The following is a 13,825-nucleotide window of genomic DNA, read 5'->3' as shown; positions in this document are numbered from 1 at the left end:
AAAAAAAAAAAAAAAAGATGAATTTCAGCTGCATAAACTATATTGCTTTACCACAAGTCTGCTAAAGTGAATACACTGTCGTCTTGGTACTTTATGGCCAGCTATAAAAGTACCCGTAATTCTCATTTTCAAGAAGAAAAAAACAGATGATAGCAGCACCATACCTCCTGAGAGCTCAAATAGCCCCAGCGTCACGCCAAGAGAAATATCCAAATGCATTTTAAGCTTCCCAGTTCCATCGACAGTTAGCTGAATAAATAACGGGGAAATCAGCCGGCGAACCTCCAGTGCTAACAAAAGGATTTGGAGTGCAGCTTAGTAGCTACGGGAGCAGCTCCAACAGGCCAAAGAGACTGGAACTGGATCCCGGCTGGTCTAGTTCAGTGAAGGCGATCGTGTGGGTACCTGACACCGGTGCAGTGACGGCCAGCAAAACATCAGGAGCTGCTTAATAATGAATGAGCGAGGCCTGTTGCGAGGCACACACTCACACACACACCACATGGCTAATAGGGAGTCACACTGACATAATTGGAGACAGGCTTACAGCGTGGTCAGGTAAAAGTAGGGTATATGACCATAATCAGTCGAAGCAACTTGACACATGTTGCTAACAAACTACTCTGTCATCACCCAGCAGTGCTCCACACAACTAACATTAAACACACAGTGGGCCACAAGTGTGTTTAATGTTAGTTTATACTCAGGCAGAATATGTCTGGTCTCGTAAAGCGTCCCTTTTAGTTTTAGTGCAATGGCATTAAAAATAACAGACACAGGACTAAAGACATCAAGTGAAACTGAACATCTGCATGGTCAGTAAGTTACAACCCAGTGTGCTGTTCAAAATAAGAAGATTGATGGGTGTTGTCATATATGACTACACTACTACACCCACCTCAGAAACAGATTATAATTGGCTGAGATGCAGTCCTTGTGGCAAAGAAGAGGGGAAAATCCAATCTGAGTTAAGCACTGACTAGGTTTAAGCAACAAAAGTAGACACCACTTTTCTCTCATCAGCTGAGTCATCTCAGAGCCGAGAAGATATCAACAAACTCTGAGGTTAAAACCAGGATGCAGGAGTGCATCCATTTGAAAACCTGTGGTTTCACTGACTGGGCCTTTGAGATTAAGTCAATGCAGAACACCAAGCCAAAACTAAAATCCAAACACACAGCACACATGGAACCACAGTGTCATGAGATATGTGGCCAGCATCTCTGAAAAGTATCGAATGATTTGTGCAAAATATAAAATTCTCGGATTTTTCAAATCTTCCAGCACACTGAGATAATGCTAAGCTCCCCTGGAGGACAACGTTCTTAAAGGTCATTACAGCAATTTTGTTCATGCATTGAAATTGTAACACAGACGAGCAAACACACCAGGGCCCTGTTTCAGAACACAAGTTAATTAAAAACTCTGAGTTTGTTAACCCTGAGATGGGAGATGGGTTTTCTGTCCAATAAAGAGAGGTAACGTAAACTCTTGGCCAGTTACCATGGTAACTGGCTCTGTGAACCTACCTTACTTCGCTGGCAGGTTTTCTTCAACAAATTCTCCAGCCCTCCAGCTGAGCCTAAAAGAGTGGGCAACATTGCACTGTTGCATTTCTTCATTCGTACAGTCAATATCAAAGCACATATGTGTAGTGGTTAACATCTTCAGAAACATTGAAATCCTGGATAGATATTAGTTAATTACCCAAGGACTATCTTAATATAACCACTTTTATGACCAATCTGTCATCAGAGGACAGAGACAGCAATCACATTAAGGCAGCTGTCAGGTTGTCTGCCAGTTCCCCTGCAGTGAAACATTTACCGTACATTACTATAGCAATCACTGTTTAAGTAAGTTATAAAGCCAGACAAGGTGTACATTATCAGGAATGAATGGTCCATGTGGAAGCCAGAACCATTAATTCCTGATTATGGACGCGTCAAAGGGCATTATCCCACTTATACCATGGTCATTTGCCAAAGAAAATCTGAAGTGTTTACAAGACAAGATATTAGTAACACCTGTGGGTTTTACTAATACCTGGAACAATCATTACCATCCCATAGGGTTCTGAAATGGAAATGTTGTTTACTACTCCAGTAAAGAGGATGAAGCATAGTTACTACTTGGCATCAGAGATATTTCTTGTTCCCTCCACTTATGAAAACTCTTTGGCTCAGCTACGAGACAGTGAGCTAACGTAATGCTAGCAAGATTCAAAATAAATCAACACTGCACATGGTCGACAAATGGTAAATATAATTTGACAGTATGTTTAACAAGAAGACTAGCTAGCTTTCTAGCCATGTCATTATCCCTAAATCATCATCACGAACAAATGATAGGGCAATGTGTACTGTCGGCCATGAGATGATCCCTTATACAGAGTTCAGAGCGGCAATGTAGGGGTTTTTGTCTGTTACAGTCACTATCCTGTGGTGTTCAAAGGACGAGGTACTGAAGGACTGATGAATTACACTCAGTGTTGTGACATATTTTTATGAGATATTCAGATTTCAATCAATCAGCAGACAGTTTGACTGGAACCTATTAGTAGGTGTCCTACATCATGAATTAATGGACAACCTGCAGCAGAATCAAGGTATAAATAAAACTATCTGTATAAGACACTGATCAATGAACAATCATCAGAATGGTCACACTGATGGAACATTCCTGTCATAGTTAGCATATCGGGGAAATGATGTGAATATTTGTGAGTGACGGTGATTGTGGTGAAGCTGGAATGACTTTAAGATTCAAAGACTGGACTAAATGTGAATTTGCACGACACTGCTCCAGACATGCTATAACTAAGATCTTTCCCTAATCTTAGCTACACTGTAGTTGCTATAAGAAGACATTGCAGAAAGCATGACTTTTAAAAAAAATTTGGAATATCAGCCAGTAGAACTGATGAAGCCCTTGGTGAGTGGAAAAACATCTTCAACTCAGCAGCTACAGTACATTTCTACCTGGTACCATCAAGGTGTAGTGAACTCCCAGTTGCTTTAGTGGAACTACTCAGGCTCAGTATGAGTTCTCAATAAAACAGCAAGACCTCAGCCTCAGAAAGCTCCATAAAAACTACGGAACACGTTGGATAGGGGGTACTTTCACTTTTAAGTATAAAGGTTACAAAGTCTTATTAAAAAATCTACCTGACTTATCATACTTCCCTGCAGGTTCAATTGTACATCAAGTTACATAATTTATAGGCCAAAAAAAAGAAAGCACAGACATATGGAATAAACAGGTGTAGAAAAATCTTTCCACATTAGTTTCTTGTCTCTGAAAAGGGGCCACCAGTGTATTGTTTTTATGTCATTTGATATAAGCTATTTTTATAGTCCTTCCAGAGCTTTTTTGTTTTGCCTCCATTTTCTCTTGTCCTTTTTTTTAGCTGAACTAATTGATCTAAACACTCTGATATAAACCTTCGATATAACAACATGGCAATAATGTACTGTATCATCAGCAATCTAAGTACACGCAGTAGCAGATCCATTGCTTTTCTGCATTGTCTTGAATATTGTGGCCAAAAAGTTAGTGATAAATTCTTGAGAAATCTGTGTCATCAGCTTCCAGGTTGGACTTCAGGCATGTGGCCAAAACAATCCTTTGAAGCAGATTCCCGTCAACAGCAGGAGCTCTCAACCCTCAGCATCATCCTGATCTTCTCCTGTCAATCACACTGAGAATGACCTCACTGGCATTTATGTTACGCAGCTCCTTCAGTTAGATGGAGTGCCTTGGAAATGGCATTGGCCCAGTTACGGTCCACCTATTCATGTCGGATAGACCAGGCTACTACAAGACATAGGAGTCAAGCTCGATCCATACGTACAATTTATAGCTAGCTGTCTGTCTATCCATCTCCGCCCACAGGCACCTACAATGTAAATTCATGACGTCATAAATAAACCTTGAATGTATATTTGCTTCATACACCACGTTTGGGCTTGTGAATAACTGATATTAGGGGCCACACACAAAATGGCTGAGAGAAAAGAGAGCAGAGAGGGAGGGGAGGAGAACGTAATAGCAGCAATTCCTTGCAAGTCAACTCTACAGCTGTTTGACATTAGGAGGTGGGAGTAAATTAGGTGGGCTGGGTCCATGTGTGTGGGTTTAGTGGAGAAGGGAAGAGTAAGAATCAGGGGTGGAAGATAAGTCCACTGCCCAGATCTAAGCTGAGGAACACAGGCACCACTTCAGGGCAGGGTGGAATTTTTCAAGGCGTTTTTCTCTGACTGTTATTCCACCAGTGAACTAAAGGCAGGGTACGCAGGGTAAATGGGACACACCTGGGGTCAATGTGATAAGTAAATATGGGCTGCAAAAATCGCAAGGTATGCAAGAAAGGCTCCATATGTGCCAACTGAGCACACACGTGGCACTTCAAAAAAGCCATTTCAGTGCTATTTTTTCCACATTGGGCACAAAAAGTAAACACATGTGAGAGTTTTCTGGGTAATTAGGTCTGCCATGTCTCATTTGAGATATACAGAATATTTTCAGAGATAAATGCGTAAAAAGTGAGATTTTGTTAGATTGTTAGAAAGGTGCATTGCTGTCATTGAACCACAATGTCACAAACCATTTGAGCTTTATTGGGTTTCATTAGTTTCACAAGTTAAATCAAACAAAAAATAAATAAAAATTACAAAGGAAAGTGCCACCAAAAATGCCAAACATTCTCTTAATTTGGTTTAAATGTGAGAATTTGTTGCTTGTAATTGTAAATTAAATATGGTTGGATTTTGGACTGTTGGTTGGACAAAACAAACAATTTCAAGACGTCACATTGGCATTATTTTTGTCATTATTTTTTTTACATTTAATAGACTAAAATCAGTTTATTGAACAAACTATCTGCTAATTGATAATGAAAATCATATTTATGACATAATGAATTACAAACCGAGGTTGACATATTATTTTTCAAAAATGTGTAGTACTGTAGGAAAATGTAATTTAAACCAAAGATGAAAAAGTTCCATAAGTTAAAACCCATATTTGCATGAAATTCAAAGTTAACATTAAGGGTTCAGATATGATAATCACTTTAATTTCAGAACATTCTGCTTAAATGGACAGCAGTTTGTTTCACATTTTCAAATGCCTCCTATGAGTTGCTATCACTGCTGTATAAGGCTGTGTCAGCCATGAGACAGACAGCAGGAGTGAGGGCAAAGGACACCACTGGAGAGAAGGAGTAGTAAGTCCTCAAGACTCCCTGAGATCCTCTCAACAGCAAGACTTTTTCACAAGAAGGAGGGAGTGATGACCTTTCAATCTTTAGTGAATCACACAAAAGCGCAGAAGTACTGAAGGCTCCATTTTTCTCTCATGATCTCCCCAATGAACCTTAACAAGGACCACAGTGCAAATACAGTAGAAAAGACAGTTAAACAGACTGAAGCCTATGACTTCCTTCCAATTAGCAGATGGAGATGGTTTGAAAGAAGAGAGCAAAGAAAAAGAGGTCAATGCAATAGAAGCTCCAAGCTGACGCTCTAATTCAACCAGTCTGATATTGATTTATCTCCCAGCCTTAGGCCCCAGAGTGGCTGCCATATTGGGCCCACCTACGCAAAAATTTATACCTGCACTCTCCTAATTGAGTCCCCACTCTGAAGAGAGAGCCTCCACTGAGTCATGAGCGCAATCGCAGTGACGTGTCAACAGTCACTGTTAACCACAATACAGCAGAGTCAAATATGTACATGTGACACATGTGCAACATCCATATTTTGTAATGTAAGAAGCATTAAAGTTGGGCTTTCTCGTGGGTTTTCATGGGTGCTGCTTCATGGTGTGCTCCAACATTATTTAAAGTGTATGTCGATGATTCTCAGTCAGTGAAGGAGCTTCAGGTTCCAGCTTTTTACAAATGTCCATAGGTACCACAAACCTTTCATTTGTGTTCAGTATTTATTATTATTACATTCCATTCCTTGGATTTCTGAATGTCTGAATCAACCGTAGGAGGTTTTGCTGACATTTTTCAACCATTTTTACAAAACTTTCTTTGATCACAGTTGTTTGAACGTGATAAAAACTGCCTCTTTGATTAATGTTAGAGACAGGCATCTGGCTCCATGCGGAGGAAGATGTTGTCTGTACTCCACCGAGGTCAAAGGTCAGTAACTCAAAGGTAGCAGGCAAAGCTGCTGTTGTTGCTGTAGCCATTCCTAATAGCTCTGAAGTGTTGCTAAGAGTGTTCAAATGGTACCAAGAGTTAGTCAGAAGCTGAAAATTGTATTCGCTGCATAGAAATCATATCATACAGCCTGGCTGGACAGTCGAGCGAGACAAGACCTCACATTGTCTGCAAAGAGCATTCACAACCATATCCAACAATAGAATTTCATGTAAGTCTGTGGCATTTCACTTGGGCAGATGTCACACTCCTACGTGGTAAAATGTAAACTTTATTCTTGCAGTGTAGCTTTTTATTTAGATGTGGATGAGTATCTGTCAGTACTCGGCCATCATTGCATCTTCGTATGCATCAACATGTTCTTGTATTGCGTGTATCGTATCACGTGACTGGCACTGAGACCTGGAGGGCAAAACAACATTTCAATACATGACTTACACTGGAAACTCTGTAGAACCGCAAAAGAGGCATGTGAATTATCTACTTATTTTAAGTCTTTTCTGTCACCACTCAAAAGAAAAAAAACTAAGATATGTGAATGCACCATTTTCAGGACCCACTGCTGTATTTCAGTCACTGAAAACAGCAAAGTCCCTGTCAGAGCTCCAGTTTGAAAATGTTTACATCTCTCTTGTGGAGAATCCCTCCCCTTACACTGCCGCCACACTGAAAGCATACAAAAGTACAGACTAGGGATGTCCCAATCTCAAAGAGAGATCGGTATCAGCTATCTTGAGCTTCATTGATCCGATCCGATCTTTTATTTTATGTCAGCTGTCACACTGCTGTTTTTACTTATCTGTGTGTGAGAGAGCAGAAGCAGCACCGCCCGCTGTGAAACTTCGCAGCGGGGGAGAAACAGCGGTAGAGATCCAAAACAACCATATTCAACACGCCAGTGCAAGTGCAATAAATACCCTGCCAACAAAAAGCCAATAAGAGTAATTAATTAATGTAATCTGCGCATAAGACGACAAAAATAAACACCACACAAATAAATACGCACTACAACGCAGCGTTCACTCTCAGGCAGTGTGAATGCTCTAATCTGTTAACATGGGCGCCGAAATAAAAATCAAGATGTTCTGCCACGCAACGCGAGCAATGTGAACCACGGATAACCCTGAGAGAAACTCCCTCTAGACAGCAACAAGGCAGAAAGATTACAGAAAAGGTTTTATTCTGTATAAGTTAGTGTATCTGATCACACAATAACTATCTGGCATTTACAAACTTGGTCTGTGTCGACAACCACTTAAGTAAGCTGGTGTGCAGCAGAGTAAAGCCTTGTTTTGCCATCCAAGTGGGCGTTCCAATGAGTGTGTGACAAAACATGAAAGCTATGAATTATTGCTTGGCAAAAGTGACATCAAATTCATTCAAAAATCATTTGAAATGGACTAGAAAATGCACTGCATTCTATAGTGCTTTCATATCAAAGCACCTCTCCTTCTCACATATCCATGGCAGCAAAGGTGCCATTGTGGGGGCAATTGAGGTTTAGTGTCAGGACACTTCAACACCTGGATAGGAGATGGGAAAATAAAATCACCAACCATGTGTTTTATAGACAACCCGCTCTAACTGTGTTTCTAAGTAACACATGCCAACTGAAAGTTTAAGCTTGACTATCCCAGCTAAGCCAACTAGCATGCTACCGCTAATAGACAACAACTGGTGCACTGCCAAGTAAGGGTGTAAGTAGTTGACATACATAGGCTATTTTGATAGTAATTGTTTGGGTCACAGGGAGTGCTGAACGTCCTGTACCGACCGGTTCAGGAGGAACAAGCATACCATTACTCTCGTCAGTTGTATCAGCCCCTATCAGTTATAGATAATGACTTATATTTTCCCATTTATTGAACAAAAGTATAGGTACATTAAAATAAGGGCAAATTATTAAACAAAAGAAAATGAAACTCTGTAACTATATGGATTGAAACAGTCAAAGGACAGGCCAAGCTGTGTGAGAAACAGCTTCTGGGGAGCACCAGACACATGGGAGGAGAACCAAAATGACCCAGCCCTGTTTAACAAGGCCACACAGACACAAAGAGCAGGGAAACTACCTCATTCAAAAGAGAGAAGCTACTAATAGAAAACGACAGACACTGGGGTAGGTCCAGCTCCAAGTATGGGATCTACACCCCTTAAACATGATTCAACTGGTTACCTAATATTAGGAGCAATTACACAGGATGGTTTTTTTTTTTCCACCTCTGACGAGTGAAAGAAGTCACAATGTTGAGCATAAAGCCAGTTTAGTATGAGCATGCTAGTTTGAATATAAAATGCTTTGGCACCGGATCCTGAGAAAACCAGACTGGCGTGGAGCAAAGTGCAGCCTCACATTTCCAACTTTAGCTGTGGTCACAAAGTTCAGTCACACCCTCATAGTCACTGCTCATCACACTGCACTCACAAGGCACTGTCTTAATGTCTGAGACAATGAGGATGGGTGTGAGCCTAAGGAGACATGAGATTTTTTTAAATGGAAACGTTGCAATTCCCCCGCCCGCAGAACGAAAACCTAATTAAACAGTGTGACAGCACAGTAAGGGCCACACCTGCATGTGTGGTTCGTGTTAACCATGCCACGCCCTCCTCAGCTGTTCAACAGGCAGGCGAGAGGATAATGCATGGCAGAGAGTAACTACCAGTCATGTATTATTAGATAGAAGTGCTAAACGAATGTTTACGGGAAGTGGTTGTCATAGTTTCATCTACTGATGCTGAAGGAACTATTACAATTAGTTTGAAGCATGGCACTGGTTTTCTTATACAACTGATGCTAAGCCATCATTTCCTGTTGGGAGTGATAAAAGCCACAATCACATTTCCTTGCATAGGTTATTATTATACCAAAATGACCCCAGTTGCACTGTAAAACTTGAATGAAGTAATCAGTCATCAAATGTAAGACTCACTAGTGTATAGGATGCAAGACAGGCCAAATAGTAAGAACAAAGCAAGACACTGAAAATCTTTTCACTTCTTGATGTGTTTTTTTTGTTTTTGGCAATGTCCCACAAGCCCCTAGATGATCAATCACAAGAGTCATTCCTCCTGAAAGATTCTGAAAGCGGCTTATTGATAGGTCTTTGAGCTTTGATTGAGGAGATAACCCACAATTAACATTATTATGAACAACATGACTGAAAGCTCCCAAAAAAGAAAAATGAGCAGGGCTGCTGGCTCTCTGAGACTGTACACAGTGGTGCTTTAAGGAAAACACTAAGAGAACAATGCAAACATGCTACTACCAGGGTTAATGTTTACCATGTTCACCATTTTATTTTAGTGTGATAGCATGCCAACATATGGAAATTACCATTAGTATCAGTACATCTGAGGCTGAAGGTCATTAGTTTAGAAGGTAGTCAAAGTATTGGACATTTTAAAACCACCAAAGTTATTACAGATTATCCTGGGAATCAGGACTTGAATGTCTGTAACAAATTTCATTGCAATCCACTCAATAGTTTTCAAGACATTCAAGTGAAAAGCAAAAATGTCAACCTAATGGTGCCGCTGAAAGAAAATTCCTCTTCTGGCGAACATGAGTGTCTGTACAACATTTCACGGCATTCAATAGTTGCTGAAATACTTCAGTCTGGACCAAAGTGGTGGACCGAACTACATGTCAGTCTTTCGGAAAACAACAACCAAACAGTTTATATATATATATATATAGCTCACTGTGCTCTGTGTGTTGTTGTTTGTCATATAATTATATAGTAACAACATGACTTACATGGCCACAGAAATGCTTATGGTCATGGTAACGTATTTGCTGTTCAGCATGTTACCATTCAAAGCCTTTGCACCTTTTTCCACTTGTGCATTTACACTGAGCACACAGGTGATGTCAGTTAAAGTCTGTGACTCTCACTGCTTGGAGGGCAATTGATGGACTTTGAGACTGGACAAAAAAAGAATGGAAATGATAGATGAATAAACGCATATTTAAAGAACAGATACAAAGATTCGATCATATGCGCTCACACATGTATAGACACACACACCAGCATGCAGATAGCACAGTGTCCACATGCACAAACATAATCAGCAATTGTTAAATACAGAGAGAGAGAGAGTGTATATGGAAAAACGCAATGACACATCTCTCTTGTAATCTCTAATTGTATCCCTCTCAAACACACACATACACACACATTTCTCCACCACCACATCACACACACAGAAGCCTGTAGTAACGACATGTGGTAGCTGTGTCTTCATCTTTACCGTCAGCCTCACTGTAATCTTTGTAGTTTTCCACAGTCTCAACTTCCATCACTCCCACACAAACCAGATCAGCCCACTCCTAACAGTTATAGTCACTATGGCGTTCAGCTCCAGCATGACTCAGAACAAAAACATAAAATATTTTCCGATTGAGAACACTGAGCAGTAGCCCCAAGAAGACCCTTCATATTTATCTTGATAGCATCAATTGGCACGTCCAAGTTACTACAAAAGGGATGGATATGCAATGTATCTGCAATTTAAAATGTGAACGTTTAGTGTAAAATCCAGTCAGTAGTGTTTGCTGTTTGCATACATATTATGTCCCATTGATCCATGTTACTAACTTAGCTTCTTCCACAGAGTTTTTGTGCTTTCTCATCTCGCAGGTTCCCATGGATTGTGGTTGCGGTTGCCTGCTGTTGTAGTTCTGTTTGATGCCCACTGCTAATATTATTGTTATTATTATTATTATCATCATTATTATGGCTGTTATCATCCCTGTCATCATCATCATCATCATCATTATTAGTCCTATTTATACAATTATAGTTGTTATTGTTATTAATGCATCTCTGTCTCCCTGTACACCCTCCTCATTCTACCCCTCTCTCTCTCTAACCCCAACCGGTCAAGGCAGACAGCCGCGCCCACCTAGAGCCGGGGTCTGCTTGAGGCTTTTGCCTCTTAAAAGGAAGTTTTTCTTTGCCAAGGTCTGTTGGGTCTCTGTCAATAATTTTTTTTAGAGTACAGTCTAGACCTGCTCAATTTGAAAAGTGTCCTGAGATACTTAAACTTCTGTTATGATTTGGCGCTATACAAATACAATTGAATGGAATTGAATTGAATTGACACATTAGACAGAACTTAATGTCACCCATCTTTCAGCTCATTGTTTTGGTTTTAGGGCACCAAACTTTAGTGTTTTTAATTTTTCATCCTCTCTGGCAGCAGCAGGCAGGTGTTTATAATGAAAAACTCTAGTATACCCACTATATGCCACATACATATGTATGTAGCATTTAGCAGCTGAAGAGGCAAATATTTCCCTAAGGAGTTGGTAGAGACCAAAAACAGAGCTAAAAGAGAGTTACATTAATCAGGTGGCCAGAAACCATTGAACGTGTGAATGTTAATGTTGCTCAGTCTCTGCTGGATGTGTAAATAGACAATAGTTTGCTACATCAACTTTAAAACATGGTGCCATTGTTGTCTTTACAGCTTGTTTTCCCCATTCAAAGTTAAGGTTAGATTTTTGCTGACACACTCAATGAAGCAATTCCATTTAGACTGAGCTATTTCTTTACATACCTTTCAGAATTTAGACATAATTATTATTATAAATATATTATATTATAAATTATTATTTTGTGCTCATCTGGGACTATATTAAAAATATCACTGTCCATATAACATTTAAGATTTTGAGAATCTAGGTGTGCAGAGGATCAACCCTGCTGCCCCTTCACTACAGAAGCTTTAAGTTAGAATGCTTCGTTCATCTTTAGAAAACCTTCAAGGTTTCTGTGATAAAAAAGCAGACTTGGACGTTGGTCAAGTACACTTTTATGAGAAAAAAGGCCTGTGACATCAGTTAAGTTACCACCCATTTAAATGCAGGAGTTTGAAAGCACTGCAAGCACTTTGCACAATGCAACAACTGCATTGCCATTTGGAAAATACTCTATGTAATTTCTGTCACCACCTAAATCAGCCAAGCGGACATTGCTGTTGAAGATGCTTAAAGGACAGGGATGTCCTGTGTTTTGTTTTCTATTTAAATCACATGCTGTACGACTGAGTCATGCTTAAGTTATCTGAAGAACTTTGTCTTCTAGGTTTTCCAAAACTTCATGAAAAGACTGAAAGTTTCTCACAGCATCATTCCTTCATTCCCAGAGGCTTAGATTAGACTGAACTGGTAGCCAAACTTACCCATTCTCTTGGTCAGTGACTGAAAGGTTAAGTGTTCCCAGGAGGGTTCATAGTTACAGCTTGGGGTTCTTGTCCTCTTCACTGCAAACCGTGTGTCTCTGTCCTCTTTTTCACTCACTCTAACTTTGTTTCTGTCTCCCGTCTTGGAGCCCAGCTGGGCCAACCACCACCAACGCCTGCTGGAGTAGGACTGCTCAGAGACTAAACGCGACTGGCCTTAAAGGTTTTTCTTGGGGAGAAAAAGTCCACATCCCACTGTCAGTCAAGCAGCGGAGCATAGTTTCAGCTGGGCCGCCATCCAAACAGACATGAAACTATTCTATTTCGGTCTGCCATATGAGCAGTGGTGCTTTTCAGAGGAGGAGGGGGGAGATTCTGTGGTGGAGCATGTAATTGCAGAGTGACCAGTTATGGCGAGATGTAATTGCAGACCTCATCAGATGGAGAGAAACTGCCAACAAGACAAGGTAAAGGAGTTTTAAATAAGACTTTGAAAAAAAAAAAGAAACAACACAGACCACATAAATAAATGAGGAGCTGGGTTCCAGATGTGGCAGCAAAGGGAGAGAGGGGAGGAGAAGAAAGAGTGGGAGGGACAGAAAAGAGGGCCCGATGAAGGAACTGCCATGGCAGCAGAATGAAATCCCATTTCTGACACGGTGAAAGGGTGTTTTCCTTCCCAGGAACAGTCGCACAGGACGGAAAGGGGGACTGGGGAAGGTGAGAGGATGTCGGGCAGGCCTTATGTTGTTTCTGGATCTTTACCATGAGTGCTATTTGGTGTCTGGTTTCACATCAGCCTTGGAAATGACTACCTTATGGAAAAATTTGGAGCTTTAAAAATGAGGAAGGAAAATGAAAATATAAACGGCAGTCGGCTGGTTCCCATTACAAGGAAGACTCAGCTGGTCTGGGTTGCTGCAGTTAATATGGCTATGTATTCTTAAGTGAATAATTACGTGATTATGTGAAGGGGCGGCTCCATACACTCTCCCAAATGCACATAAGGGCCTGTTACACTGTATAGAGTCAATAAATATTAGCTTTAGCTGAAATCTGAATGTAAACAGCTAATTTCCTCAAAAATGTTACCTAATTTCCTGGCAAATGCAACAGCGGAGTGCTCATCAAAGCACATTTAGAAGCGAGACCCCATTATTTAAAGGAACTATTTTGGGAAATACTCTTATTTGCTTTCTTGAGGTGAGAAGTTTGATACAACTCTCGTCTGTATGCTAAATATGAAGCTGAAGCCAGTAGACAGTTAGCTTAGCTTAGCATAAAGATTGAAAGCAGGTGGAAACGACTAACCCAGCTCTGGTAAAAGGTACAGAACAAAATTAGCACCTCTGAAGCTTGTTAATTAAAATGTAATATTTATTTCAATCCTTAGGCGGAAATAAAACATTTTTGGACAGAGCCAGGCTAGCTGTTTCCCCCCCTTATGCTAAGCTGAGCTAACCACCT

The 13,825-nt window shown here is 40.4% G+C and overlaps 1 protein-coding gene across 1 annotated transcript in view; it reads right to left on the bottom strand.

The window, feature by feature from the left end:
• The window catches only part of LOC118329934 (protein inscuteable homolog), a 49,603-nt gene extending 36,810 nt beyond the window's left edge, over nucleotides 1-12,793 (bottom strand). Inside the window, exon 1 of the mRNA XM_035664286.1 lies at nucleotides 12,359-12,793. The gene's annotated coding sequence lies outside the window, so the exon portion shown is untranslated. The remainder of the gene's footprint in view (nucleotides 1-12,358) is intronic.
• Between the last annotated feature and the right edge of the window lie 1,032 nt (nucleotides 12,794-13,825).

Source organism: Morone saxatilis, unplaced genomic scaffold (genome assembly GCF_004916995.1).
Source record: "Morone saxatilis isolate NCDOM2014 unplaced genomic scaffold, NCSU_SB_2.0 Contig2, whole genome shotgun sequence".
NCBI classification, from domain to species: domain Eukaryota; kingdom Metazoa; phylum Chordata; class Actinopteri; family Moronidae; genus Morone; species Morone saxatilis.
The sequence above is the reverse complement of the archived record's forward strand: the minus strand, read 5'-3'. Positions and strand labels throughout refer to the sequence as shown.